The sequence below is a fragment of the Physeter macrocephalus genome, chromosome 9, assembly GCF_002837175.3.
Source record: "Physeter macrocephalus isolate SW-GA chromosome 9, ASM283717v5, whole genome shotgun sequence".
NCBI lineage: Eukaryota > Metazoa > Chordata > Mammalia > Artiodactyla > Physeteridae > Physeter > Physeter macrocephalus.
Window position 1 is genome coordinate 15,216,591 of NC_041222.1, and position 13,347 is coordinate 15,229,937.

At 44.3% G+C, this 13,347-nt stretch overlaps 1 long non-coding RNA gene and 1 pseudogene across 1 annotated transcript in view; one reads left to right on the forward strand and one right to left on the reverse strand.

Annotated features, from left to right (window-relative positions):
• Nucleotides 1-7,978: 7,978 nt before the first annotated feature.
• LOC102982377 (surfeit locus protein 6-like) lies at nt 7,979-9,614 on the forward strand (annotated as a pseudogene).
• Nucleotides 9,615-12,222: 2,608 nt separating this feature from the next.
• The window catches only part of LOC129392401 (uncharacterized), a 7,423-nt gene continuing 6,298 nt past the window's right edge, over nt 12,223-13,347 (reverse strand). Inside the window, exon 3 of the long non-coding RNA XR_008618178.1 lies at nt 12,223-12,972. This is a non-coding gene — a long non-coding RNA (uncharacterized lncRNA). The remainder of the gene's footprint in view (nt 12,973-13,347) is intronic.

Below are 13,347 nucleotides of genomic sequence, written 5' to 3' on the forward strand. Positions count from 1 at the left end.
TTTCCATACCTTTACATTATGATGTTAAAATCTCCAACATCTTTCAAAGTAAATTTTTCCATTTGATTTTCTAACATAATATCCAAGGCTGTAAATGAAACTCACACTTAAGCCTTTTTTTCCTAGGTTACAGCTTTAGCAAAAAAAATTTCTTATATAGTCAACATATTTAAATCATATTTAGAATTTTTAGTTTCTCTTATTTTACATTTATACAAGCACTTAATATATTGAAATTTTTATAGAAGTTAACCAGAAAAGGTATTTGCTCCTGATGGAGCAAAACCTAATGATTTTGAGATCTTATAATCTAACTTATCAACTCTCTCTAGAGGTAGACAAAGTATCTCTATTTGCTCAAAAACTATTTCATATTTATAAACTGGGAATTTTTATCAACTCTTATACAACTTAGAGGAGTTTAATAATTTAAGGTAAAAATATAGGCACTAATATTTATGAAGGATATTGATCAGTTGAAGAATAAAAACGTGTAATTAATCACTATTTGTTCCTCTTGGGAAACACAGTGTTGAAAATCTGTGTAATTTTGTGATTTTTTTCCCCCTGAATTTACCAAAATAGTCTTTCTCTTTTTTTTCTAGGTCCATTATTTTTTCTTTTCTTTTTTTTTAACAATAGTGATAATCTCCTTTCTTTAGCCTTATTTTATAAATCCTGAAGAAAGTAATTTTGGCATTATTCAATTGTTAAGAAAAACAAAAGCAGACGGTTGAATACTAAGGATTCAGCTTCCTTTTAATTTTGGTGCAGGAATTTTAACTTAGCAGATATTGGCACAATTGGGACCACAATAAATGCACACGAAAAATTACCAGAATTCTGAAATTAGAAAAAGGGCTCTGAGCTTGAGGGTCAGAGGAAGCCAAATTGACACAAACCGAAATACATAAACAGAGAGAATCTAGGAAGAAAAACACCAAAAACTTTTCAACCTTGCATTCAAGTGCCAGGAACAATCAGAATCCTCAGGCATACAACCAAAAAGAGGTCATAGAAATCAGATCACAGATTCTTATCAACTGCCATTTGACAGAAATCACTTAATGGCCAGGCCACAGAATTAAAACCCAGATGCCACCACTGTTGTCACCAGGGTAGATTCAACCCACCCTGTTCAACTAGAGCAAGAACCAGAAGCAGAAACAAATGTGACCAAGAATCAGTTTAGTGTGTGAGAGCCAGAGAACCCAATCGCCACATAAACATTATGACAGAAGCCAAGAGAAGATGAGCCAAGGACCCAAGGGGTCCAGGACCAGAAAAGATCCAGGTTCGCTTTAATCTACACATTCACAGTGGAGCTTCAGAGTAAGAGTCAAAGAATAACTCAAAGACATACGGTAAAATTATTAGCATACTATTTAATTATGCACAAGGGAAAACAATACATTAATTTCCTCTAAAAATAAAATAAAATAATACAAAATAAAATGACTTAAATATGAGAAAGAGAACTAGAGGAGACAAAAAAAACCAAGCCACTTTGATTTCTTGCTTCGGTAAAACGCTGATCAACCAGCAGCCAGCAAAAAGGCCTGTCAGGGGATTTTTGCCCTCAGGCAGCCAAATGGGTCATCAAAGGAAGCCATTTCAGTTATTTGTTTATTCTGCAGAAGACCTGGGGGGTTAACTTGGACACAAACAAAACAGGCAGTCTCTGCATTATGTCCTGCAGCGTATCCTTTGCCAGCACCTCCAACTCTAGGTCTGTACCATTTTCTTATTCAAATTGTTCACTGATACTCGAAAAGGTAAATTAAAAGAAGTCAAAGCAATTCAGATTTCAAATGAAATTGAAGAAAAAAAAAAAAGCATCTCCACTACTGTAGGTGCAGGAAGCCTTGATTGGTCTTGCTTTCCCCCATCAAGACTCTGCCTCACCACCCACTACTTCGCCTTGTTCTCCACGGTTAACAGTCTTGCCATCCTGTTGTTTTTCTTCCAAGCACACAAGGTGTGCTTGTGGTGGCTACTGTTCAAGTGACCAACTTGCTCTGGGTTTCCTGGGACTTTCTGATTTAGCACTGAAAGTCCTGCATCCAGAGAAGCCCCTCGGTTCCAGGCACAGTGGGACAGTTGGTCACCTCAGTACTTTCCCCTTGAATTGTAAGAATTAGGTCCACACTGCAAGGGTAATAAGATCCAAGAAAGCTGTACTTTGAAGAGGTTTCTGGGAGCATCTTGCATTTTCTATCTTTCTTAATTGTGGCAAAACATACATAAAATTTACCATTTTAACCACTCTCAAGTGTACAGTTCTGTGGCATTAAGTACGTTCACACTGCTGTGCAACCATCCATCTCCAGAACATTTTTGTCCTCCCCAACTGAAACTCCATACCCATTAAACACTAACTTCCCTTTCTCCTCCCCCAGCCCTTGGCAACAGGCATCCTATTTTCTGTCAATGAATTTGACTACTCTAGGTACCTCATATAAGTGGAATCACATAATATTTGTGCTTTTGGTAATTTCTTAAATTATAATTTGAATTTTACCGATTTTCAATTATAATAGCTAAAATAACCAGCTGTTGACCGAGCGCTACTAGCAGATGAAATCAATATCCAACATTTTTTTGGCCCTCTACTCACCTTTAAAAATTTATTTAGTGAATGAATTTACCAATTTAACCACTCTCAAGTGTACAGTTCTGTGGCATTAAGTACATTCACACTGCTGTGCAACCATCCATCTCCAGAACATTTTTATCCTCCCCAACTGAAACTCCATACCCATTAAACACTAACTTCCCTTTCTCCTCCCCCAGCCCTTGGCAACAGGCATCCTATTTTCTGTCAATGAATTTGACTACTCTAGGTACCTCATATAAGTGGAATCACATAATATTTGTGCTTTTGGTAATTTCTTAAATTATAATTTGAATTTTACCGATTTTCAATTATAATAGCTAAAATAACCAGCTGTTGACCGAGCGCTACTAGCAGATGAAATCAATATCCAACATTTTTTTGGCCCTCTACTCACCTTTAAAAATTTATTTAGTGAATGAATGAATGAATGAATGGTTTCCCTACCTCTGCCTCAAAACTTGGGCAGGCCCCAGGACTTTTGCTGGCCACTCTTAAGGAATAAGCAGTTGGTCACTTTCAGTAACAAACAAAAATCTCAACTCCAAAATCAGGGCACATTTGATGTCTTATCAGAAATCCTGCCATCTTCTTACTCATTTGGGGGGATGCTTTGTGTTTGTATGTTGATACCCACTTGGCCTCTTGGTAAGAGTGAAACCCCTTGTAGCATGCACACATTGAGGAAAGAAGAAAGCAAACAGTCCGTCAACTCAAATCATTAGCAAATCTAATCTAAAAGACATTGAGCAAAGGCATTTGATGGGAGGCCAGCTGGAGTCCATCTACCTCTATACCTAGCCTCTACCTTTAACTTTAAAATACCAGAGACTTTGGACCTGAAAGCTGGAATTTCCTTGCACTTATTACATACAGTAATATTCTTTAATTTTTATACCAAAAAATTATAGGTTCACTGTTAACAGGTAGAATACTACACAGATATAAAAAATTAAGTTAATAATTTCCCACACCAATCTCATCTCCAATTCCCCAAAGGGGGAAAAAATATTAACAGGGTAGAGTCTATCTTCACCTTTTTCCTCATAAAAATATTGCAGCACAATATTTCATAAAAATCATTAAAATTTTGCATCATAAAAATATTACATATCTATGTACATATAGATGGATGTTATATTATAGTAATTATATTATATTCTTATCTTGTATCTTGCTCTTTTTTCCTAAGCAGATCATAGACTTCCCCCTCTGAGTCTTTGTAACTCCACACTTCGGTTTGTTTTCCTCAAGAGAGAACAACAGTGGCTACTCAGGGTGTGACTTAAAGGCATAAATATAGATGAGACGTTGTCTGGTTGTCCCAAGCTGGCTTTGTCTAGCTGTGAAAGGCTGCTGACTTTCATTCATAAAGCATAGGTGACTATGTTCTTGAATCAAAGAAAAGAAAGGAAATGAATGAATGCTCCTTCCATGGAGGAGATGAATGACCGAATTAAGTAGCCAGTAGGTTTAATTACAGCTTTCAGTTTTCCCTCATTTAATAAGCATTGCAACCATTCCACCTCTGGTCAAAAACAACAAGTAGGTGGTATCGTGTTTGTGATCATATATCTGAAATCTAGGAAGGGAAAAACAAATAGTAAATTCATTCTCTGGATTTTTCTTCTTATGGTTTACATGAGATCTACCTATTTTGCTAAAGTCTCATCGTTTCTAGACGGTGCTTTTTAGACCTTCAGCATCTGTAATGTGAGGAATGCTAAGTGCAAATGCAGATTCCTAGGCTGTGTTTTGACCTCTCCTAGATCAAAATATCTACAAAGAGAATTTGTATTAAAAAAAATTTCCGCAGGTGATTCTAGCATACACTAACTTGTTTGAAAACTACCCCTAGGCCTCACCACAGGCTCAGAGATTTGCTGATCTCATCTTTTAAAAGACTCTAATCATCTTCTCTAGACTTCAGATACCTAGCATCCCCCCACCTCCTCCCCTTTTCTGTCAACCACCCCAAGCATGTTACGAAAACAGGAAGCTTGCATACTCTTGGGTCCAGCTCAACGCAGGCAGGCTCTGAATAGCCCCTGGGTCCCCAGAAGAACATGAAGAAGGAGCTGCTGATTTGACTGGGCCTAAGAACTGCCCTTGACTCTTTGTGTTCAGACCTAGGAAATAGTAGTTCTGAGTCCGCTGGGACCCTAACAAGCATTAGAGATAAAACGTTTTCTATCTCTAGGAGAGGCAAGAGCAGCATGCAAACACCTTTGTGGATGCTAAGAAGAAAGCCAAGAAGGGAAAGAAGAGCGAGGATTAATAAAGATAGTGACTGCCTTTTACATCTTGTCATTCTCAATACCAACAGTCAATGACAGTTCTCGAATGAGTATAGGTCAACATGTGAATGAGTGATTGGATGAATTTGTTTCATACTTTTTGGTGACCGAAAACAACAACAGCAACAACAATTTCCTAATCCCTGAGATTATTGCCCTCTTGAAAAAGACACGTGGGTGCTTCACATTGGTCTTCAGTCAGAATGCCATCTGTAACTTTTAGTAATGTCTACAAGGAACACTGGTGGGAACCGATTCAATAGGCTTTAAAACTCCAGAGAGTAAAGTATGGAATTCCCTGGAAATGCTTTGTCATGAAGACACTGCTAGGAAGCAGCTCTGGAGCTGTGTGGGTGCCTGATTCAGAGCCTCATAAACATAAACGAGAAATAGTAAAACTGAGAAAAGCCAAGGTCAGAAAGCTGCCTTGAGCCAACACATTACTGCCCACCTGCTAAGTTCTAGGCTATTCTGCCCAACCTCAAGGACCCTGAGCCCTTTCCAGGTTCTAATTTGACCAGGCATTTATTAGGTTATAATAGAAGGAGGAATGAAAGAAAACAGACTCTTTGGAGAGAATGGAAAACAACATTTCATGGGAAAAATGAGAAAATTAGCCAGAATAAAGACATAAATTTGCCACCAAGACATCATAGTTTCTTCAAAGATATAATTCGCCTGCTGAACCTATCCACAAATATTTTTGAAACCCAGAAACATGCAGCACATTCTCTAGAAGAGGATATTACTGTGACTCGCTCAACCAGGGACCCTGTCCTGCTGGTGGACTGACACTATGATAGCTCCCAGTGTTCACCTCCTGGTATTCACACTCTGTGTAATCCCCTCCCCTTGAGAGTGAGAAGGCCAACAGAATACAGCAGAAGTGATGGGATGTCACCTCCATAATTCTGTTATAATCTCTGTCTTGCTAGATTTTCCATATTGCTTTCTCAGCTTGCATACTTTGATGAAAAAAGTGGCCACGTTGGAGAGGTCCACATGGCAAAGATTGGAGAGCAATCTCCAGCCAATAGCTAGGAAGGACCTGCAACCCTCGGTCAAACAGTCCTCTGGGAACTGAATTCTGCCAGCAAGCTGGATGAGCTTAGAAGTGGATCCTTCCCAGCTGAGCTTTCATATGAGACCACAGCTTCAGCTGGCAACTTTATTTCAGTCTTGTGAGGAACCCTAAAACAAAGGAATCAGCTAAGCTATGCCAAACTCTTGATCACAGAAACTGTGAGTTAATAAATGTATATCATTTTAAGCCACTAAATTTGGGGTAATTTGTTACACAGCAATAGATACCTAATGCAATCCTGATCCAAGCTGAGATATCGAGGAAAGAGTGTCTGTTTTTCACAGTTCTGAACAATTACTCTTGCTGCCCTTGCCTTGCTGGAGTCTGTGAAATAAGACACACTCTTCCAAGCTGCCTGTATCCAGCACATATATGACAACCTCTGCAGCCAGGGGGGTAGGGGGGTGGGGGGAGGGGCGTGCTCTGAGAGGTGCCAAATGGGGAAGTCATTTAGTCCATGAAAAGATACTTACTGATTTCTTAAAACAGAAACTGGTATTAATTAGCTTGTGTTCTAAAGAGCTTTTAAATCTCAGAGAATAGGATGATAAATTGAGTGCTATGTCCACATTTTCAGTCAAAGGCTTTAGTTGTAAGTAATTCCACATGCTGTAACCATCAGCAGTATGCAAGGAGGCTGCCATATGAAATAAACCTTCATTTGCCTGAAGCCAGAACTTATATTTTCTTTAAGATGAGATTCACATCAACACACACACGCGCGCGTGCGCGCAACTGTTTTTGTGGGAGGATGGACTAACTGAACTCACTTTTCAATTGCATCAGCTTCTTTTTTAATGTAGTGATGAATGGACTCAATTAGATGAAAACCATACTTGTGGTTGACATATCAGGAGTGTTATTTCTTCCCACAGATTTCATCATGCACAATGACTAAAGGCACTGTCTTTCTTTGCTGTCCTTCCAGGTTACACTTATAGGCAGCTCTCTGACCAGAAAAGTGTAGATGATTCTTAATGTGACACTGGCATAAAGGAAAAGTGAAATCCTCTGAGACACTGGTCAAGAGACAACAGGTTCTTTATTTTCTTTTTATTCTTCAGGTCTTCCTGGACTCAGCTGACCAATAGAGTATAAGACCTGAGTCACACAGGGCTTCTCTTTGTTAAATTTGTATATACCCTCAATGCAAAGTTCAGGGGTCTACAAGGCCATCTTTACCTCTGTTATCAACTGCAAGTTAGAGAGCCCCCAAGATCACCCTCGAGTTTGATAATTTGCTAGAAGGACTCACAAAACCCACTGAAAGCTGCTATACTCACAGTTACAGTTTATGACAGCACAGGGACACAGATTAAAAGCAGCTAAGGGAAGAGGTACATAGAGAAGGGTCCAGGAGAGTCCCAAGCATGGGACCTCTAGCACGGGACTCTAGTGGAGTTATGCAGACACTGTTTATTTCTCACAGGTACAATGTGTGACAATATGCATGAGCTACTGCCATCCAGACAAGCTCACATGAACCTTGGTGTCTAGAGGTTTTATAGGGGCTCAGTCAGTCACATAGATATGGCTGACTGCCCATGTGGACAACCTTAGTCTCCAGAGGTCAAGTTCACGCCTCATGACCCAAAGACCCCTACTATAAATCACACTGCTAGCACAGACTATCTGGCATGGCCAAAGGTCCCCAGGTTAAACAAATCAGGCAGGACATTCCAAGGTCTTAGAGGTTACCTCCCAGAAGCCAAGGGCAAAGGCCAGGCCTCTCTGGGGGAAAGGTTAATCCTTTACTGCATACCATACCAAAGCCTATGCAGACTTTCCCGGTCCACTTGGCAGAATTTCCCTGCAACAGCTCTCCGAACTTACACCTCCCCTAATCTCTTCCGTCCTCAAGATCGGCACCAACAACCGCGCAGGTGATCAAGCCACTACCACCCTAATCCATGGAGTGTTTCTGGTGAGCACAGCCGGGTAGGTGAGGGTAGCGCGGGCCGGGGACTGCCGGCTGCCGCTGGGATGCTGAACCCCGGCCCTCCTCCCCCGAGTAGGACCCCAAGCGAGCCCCGCCCGACCCCTGAGCCTCCAGCCACGGCTTCTCTGCTCGCGAAGTATGCTTACCTGCAGAGCCTGGCCAAGAAGATCTGCTCCCAGCCCAGGCCCGAGCCGCAGAAGCGCAAGTCGGCTGGCAAAACTCGAGTCTTAGAAGCTGCTGGGCTCCTAAAAAAGCAGAGGAAGAAAGCACTGACGAAATCCCAGGAGCGGGAGGAGAAGGCTGCCGAGGCCAAGGCCAAGGCCCGTGCCCCTGCGGAGAAGCCTCAGGTCAGGAAGCCGGTGGCAGCCGAGGAGGAGGAGGCTTGCAGCTCCACCGGGGCCCCTGCGGACGGCCTGGAAAAAGAGCCTCTTTACTTGCCTTGGACGTTCTGCGGCAGCGCCTGCCTGAAAAGATACCGGAGGCGCGGGGCCAGGGCAGCGCCAAGACGCTGTCTCCCGCCGTTTTGGAGAAAAGACGTCGGAGGAAGTGGAGGAAGTAGGAGCGCGACCGGAAGGAGAAGCAGCAGCAGCAGAGCGAGCGGAGGGGAAAGCGGCGGCGCCCAAGGCCCCCGAGGGCGCGAAGGACGCTGAGCCGCCCCTGAGGCGCCCGGGGAGGAGGCGCAGGGCCGGCCGGGGCTGCTCTTCAACAAGGTGGAGGTGACCGGAGAAGCCGTCCCGCAAGGCGCAGCGCAGGAAGGAGAAGAGGCAGAAGGGGAAGGGCAACCTGACGCCGCTAACGGGCAGGACCTAGGCAGCAGCTGAAGCGCCTGCGGGCGCGGCAGGCCCGGATGGAGGAGCTGCGGGCCGCGGACGCGGGCCAGGCCCGAGAGCTCGAGGCAGAGATGCAGGGCGGACCTGCTGGACAAGGCCGACGGCGTGAAGATCCGCAAGGAGAAGAAGCAGCAGCAGCAGAGCGAGCGGAGGGCAAAGCGGCGGCGCCCAAGGCCCCCGAGGGCGCGAAGGACGCTGAGCCGCCCCTGAGGCGCCCGGGGAGGAGGCGCAGGGCCGGCCGGGGCTGCTCTTCAACAAGGTGGAGGTGACCGGAGAAGCCGTCCCGCAAGGCGCAGCGCAGGAAGGAGAAGAGGCAGAAGGGGAAGGGCAACCTGACGCCGCTAACGGGCAGGACCTAGGCAGCAGCTGAAGCGCCTGCGGGCGCGGCAGGCCCGGATGGAGGAGCTGCGGGCCGCGGACGCGGGCCAGGCCCGAGAGCTCGAGGCAGAGATGCAGGGCGGACCTGCTGGACAAGGCCGACGGCGTGAAGATCCGCGACGACGAGCACCTGCTGCAGGAGGCCCCGAAGCGAAAGAAGAGGGGGGCGCGGCGCCAGCGCGCGTGGGAGAAGCGCACGGCGCGTGTGGCGGAGAAGACGCAACAACTGCAGGACCCGTGGCGGCAGAAGCCGCGCGAGAACAAGCCTCGCCTGGAGAAGACCCGCAAGAGGGGTCTCATCCTGCCCCAGGACCTGGAGCCGGCCGGCCTGGCCGGAGGGCCTGACTGCCCGACCCGACCCGGGCAGGCTCAGGCTCCCAGCGGAAATCGGACGCTGCCCCGCCGCCCTCACCGACTTTTCGGGGCTCAGGCCGCACGTGCAGAAGAGCCTTCAGATCCCGGGAAGGGGTGACCCAGATCCGGGCTCCCGCCTCCTCTGGTGAGGCCAGAACGCTCCCTGAAAATTCCGGGGTGGGGGACGAGGGAGTGGTAAGGAGGGAGTGGGCCTGGGGAGGGGGTGGGTCTTCACTGGCCCCCTCCTCCTCTCCCGAGTTCACAGGAGCAGGAAGGGAATGGCCTGTGTGACTGCTGTGTCAGCCCCAGACTCTCCTGGAAAGGACAAAAACCAACTCCCGTAGCCAGAGATGAAGGCGGAATTGACAGGCTTGGTAACTGGGAGAAGGCGGGGCCATCCTCAGGCTGCCTGGAATTGAATTATTCTAAATTTCTTTGTAAGATGGATAAAGATTATCATTTGAGATAAACATGCACATTAAAAATCCTAAAATAACCACTAGAAGATAGAAACAGTGTTACTAAACTAGAAAGAAGAAAAATGTAGTGGGGTGGACAGTGTCAGTCTAGGAGGAGATGGGAGAGAAAGTAAAACCTAAAACTAAGCCGGGTGAATGGAGGATACGCAGAGGCAGAGTTAAGTCCAAGCCCACAGGCAGCCAGAATGAATGCACGTCGACAAAACTCAGATGAATTTTATGGTATGTGGATTATATTTCCAAAAAACTGTTAATAAAATTCTTTTGACTAAACTCCAGTTAAGAAACAGATGGTAACCAAAAGGAAGCTGGTGTTGGCTGTATTATAAGATGAAGTCGACTTTAAGATAAAAGGCACTGCTCAGGAGGACTATCACCACGTAATGAAAACGGGTTCAAATCACCTGCAAGGTAGAACAGTCGTGCACCAGGAACATAGCTTCAAATCTGTCTAGCAGAAACTGACACAACTACAAGGAGAAATCAATTCACAAACCAAAGTGGGAGATTTTTAACATCTCTGTTAGGAATTGATAAACCAAGCAGACAAAATCAGATGGATATGGAAGGTTTGGATGAGAGTATAAGCTTGATCTGTTGGACACACAGAACAGTGTATCTGAAAACAGTATGTACTTCAAGCACACATGGAACAGTGGTGAAAACCAACCATCTCCTAGTCCATAAAGCAAGTCATATTTCAAAGCGTCAGTGTCATATAAAGTATATGATCTGGCCACAGAACAATGAAAAAACTTAAGAGGTAATTGTTAAAGTTTCCTGTTTGGAAGCTTAGAAACACACTTCTAAATTACCTGTGAGTCAAAGAATCATCCCTAATGGATGTTAGCGAATATTTAGGACTGAAAGATAATGAAAATGCTATGCGTCACAACCCTTTCACAATGGCATCCAATGCACTTAGCAACAGCTATTATTTTTCTGGTTTGTTTGTTTGTTTGTTCCCTGCCTCCCACCCATAAAAATATAATCTCCATGCAAGCAGGCACCAGTCTGCCTTTTTTATACCTGTATTACCTGCTCTTAGAAGAGAGTCTAACACATAGTAGGTACTCAATAAATATTTACCTGACAAATGAACGTATGCCCTTTTCTTGAAAGTCAACTGGTAACCACTGGTTTATTCGACAAGTATGTGAGCACCTTCTCTACAAAAGGCCAGACACAGGTGAGTCTAGACAAAGCCCGCCCTCGAGAGCATAAAAGAGCCTACCAGTAGTATCAGTAGAATAAATAGCGTTCATCTTTGTACCTTCCACAGCATCGAGACAGTCTTGGAGCTCATCAAAGAGTGCAAGGACAAAAGAGGACTCTGCTAAAATGGTATTAGAAATTCAGAGGGAGAAAAGAGTTCTTAAAAATGAAAGGATCCCACCTGAAGCTTAACACAATATTGTAAATCAACTATACTTCAATTAAAAAAAAATTTTTTTTAATGAAAGGATCAGGAAAGATTTCACATAGGATTTGTGATGATGGGAAATGAGGCTCGTCATTGTAAGTAATGGGAGCAGTACAAATAAGGCACAGAGGTGGGAAGGGATGCCTTTTGGGCAAGATTAAGTAGTTCCATTTGGAAGAAGTATAGGGTGTATAAAGAGGAATTCTAGGAGATAAAGCTGGGCAGGTTGGTTGGGATCAGAATTGATATAAGTCCCCATAATTACAACTCTAGACAACGTGGAGCCTCTGAAAGTTTTTGAAAAAGGACTTACCATGACGGAAACCGTGCCTTAAAAGGGTTGAACTCGGGCAGGATCAGCTTCATGAATATGCAGACTCTGCCTTCACCGAGGACCCCGGAGCACAGAAGGGCCCTGTGCTTGGTGTAATGTCCTGCTGCGATGGTGTTGAAAGTTTAAGTAATTTTGAATAAGGGGCCCTGCATTTTTCATCTTGCACTGGGACCTTCAAACTATGTGGCTGGTTCTGAGGTCAGGAGAGAGTGATTATGAATGATTAAAATAAGGGGGAGTCAGGAGGCAAGGAGACCAGATAGGAAATCATAATAATAGTTCAAGGGGGCTTCCCTGGTGGCGCAGTGGTTGCGCGTCCGCCTGCCGATGCAGGGGAACCGGGTTCGTGCCCCGGTCCGGGAAGATCCCACATGCCGCGGAGCGGCTGGGCCCATGAGCCATGGCCGCTGGGCCTGCGCGTCCCGAGCCTGTGCTCCGCAACGGGAGAGGCCACAACAGAGGGAGGCCCGCGTACCGCAAAAAAAATAAATAAAAAAAAAAAATAATAATAATAATAATAATAATAATAATAATAGTTCAAGGAAAAGCTAATGAGGACATGAGGTGGGGAAGCCTTCCTAATCTTAGTAGATACTCTAAGTATTTAGAGGTAATAAAGAAACTCGGGTCATAGTTTGGGTCATAGACCCAAAGATATTCTTTGAAACTCTCAGCTCCAAACTACACAGAATGATTCTTAATATGTAAGTCAGGAGGAAGTTGAAAGTTTATAGGAAGCCATTGGAAGTTTTTGAGCAGGGATTTTATATAAGATTTATTTAACAAATATTTATTGAACACCTGCTATGTGCCAGGCATAGTGGTAGGATTAGAAACCTACTGGGTGCCAGAGATTAGTGTTACCAAACGAAAGCTCACTGCCCAAGGCACACAAAAGCCAATACTCTGGCATCGGCTTTTGAGAAAAGAAAGAGCTTTATTGCGAGGTCGACCTGCAGAGCTCAAATCTGTCTCCCAGATCCAAGGTTCAGGGTGAAATTTAAGGAATTAGGAGAATTTCAAACCTGGAAGCTGATTGGCTAATCTTGAATCAGTCCATATATGGTAATCAAGCTACTCTTGCTCCTGGAAGCTGGATTTTCCTCACTGAAGGAGTTCTTGCTTTGTAAAGAGCTCTGGTGGCAACATTTCTATTCTTTGAATTCCGTAGACTGAAGATCCTTGGTTCCAGGGTCATCCTGGAGACAGGAGTCCGTGTTGCACATGTGCAGTGATATCTCTGCAAAATAACTTCAGGTTTCATTAATCAACAGCCTGTTTTTATTGTATTTTTTTTTGTTTTTTGTTTTTATTGGGGGGGGGGTTGCCAACCTTTTATTTTTCATTTTTAACATCTTTATTGGAGTATAACTGCTTTACAATGGCGTGTTAGTTTCTGCTTTATAACAAAGTGGGTGTGTTAGTTTCTGCTTTATAACAAAGTGAATCAGTTATACATATACATATGTTCCCATATCTCTTCCCCCTTGCATCTCCCTCCCTCCCACCCTCCCTATCCCACCCCTCTAGGTCGTCACAAACCACCGAGCTGATCTCCCTGTGCTATGTGGCTGTTTCCCACTAGCTATCTATTTTACGTTTGGTAGTGTATATA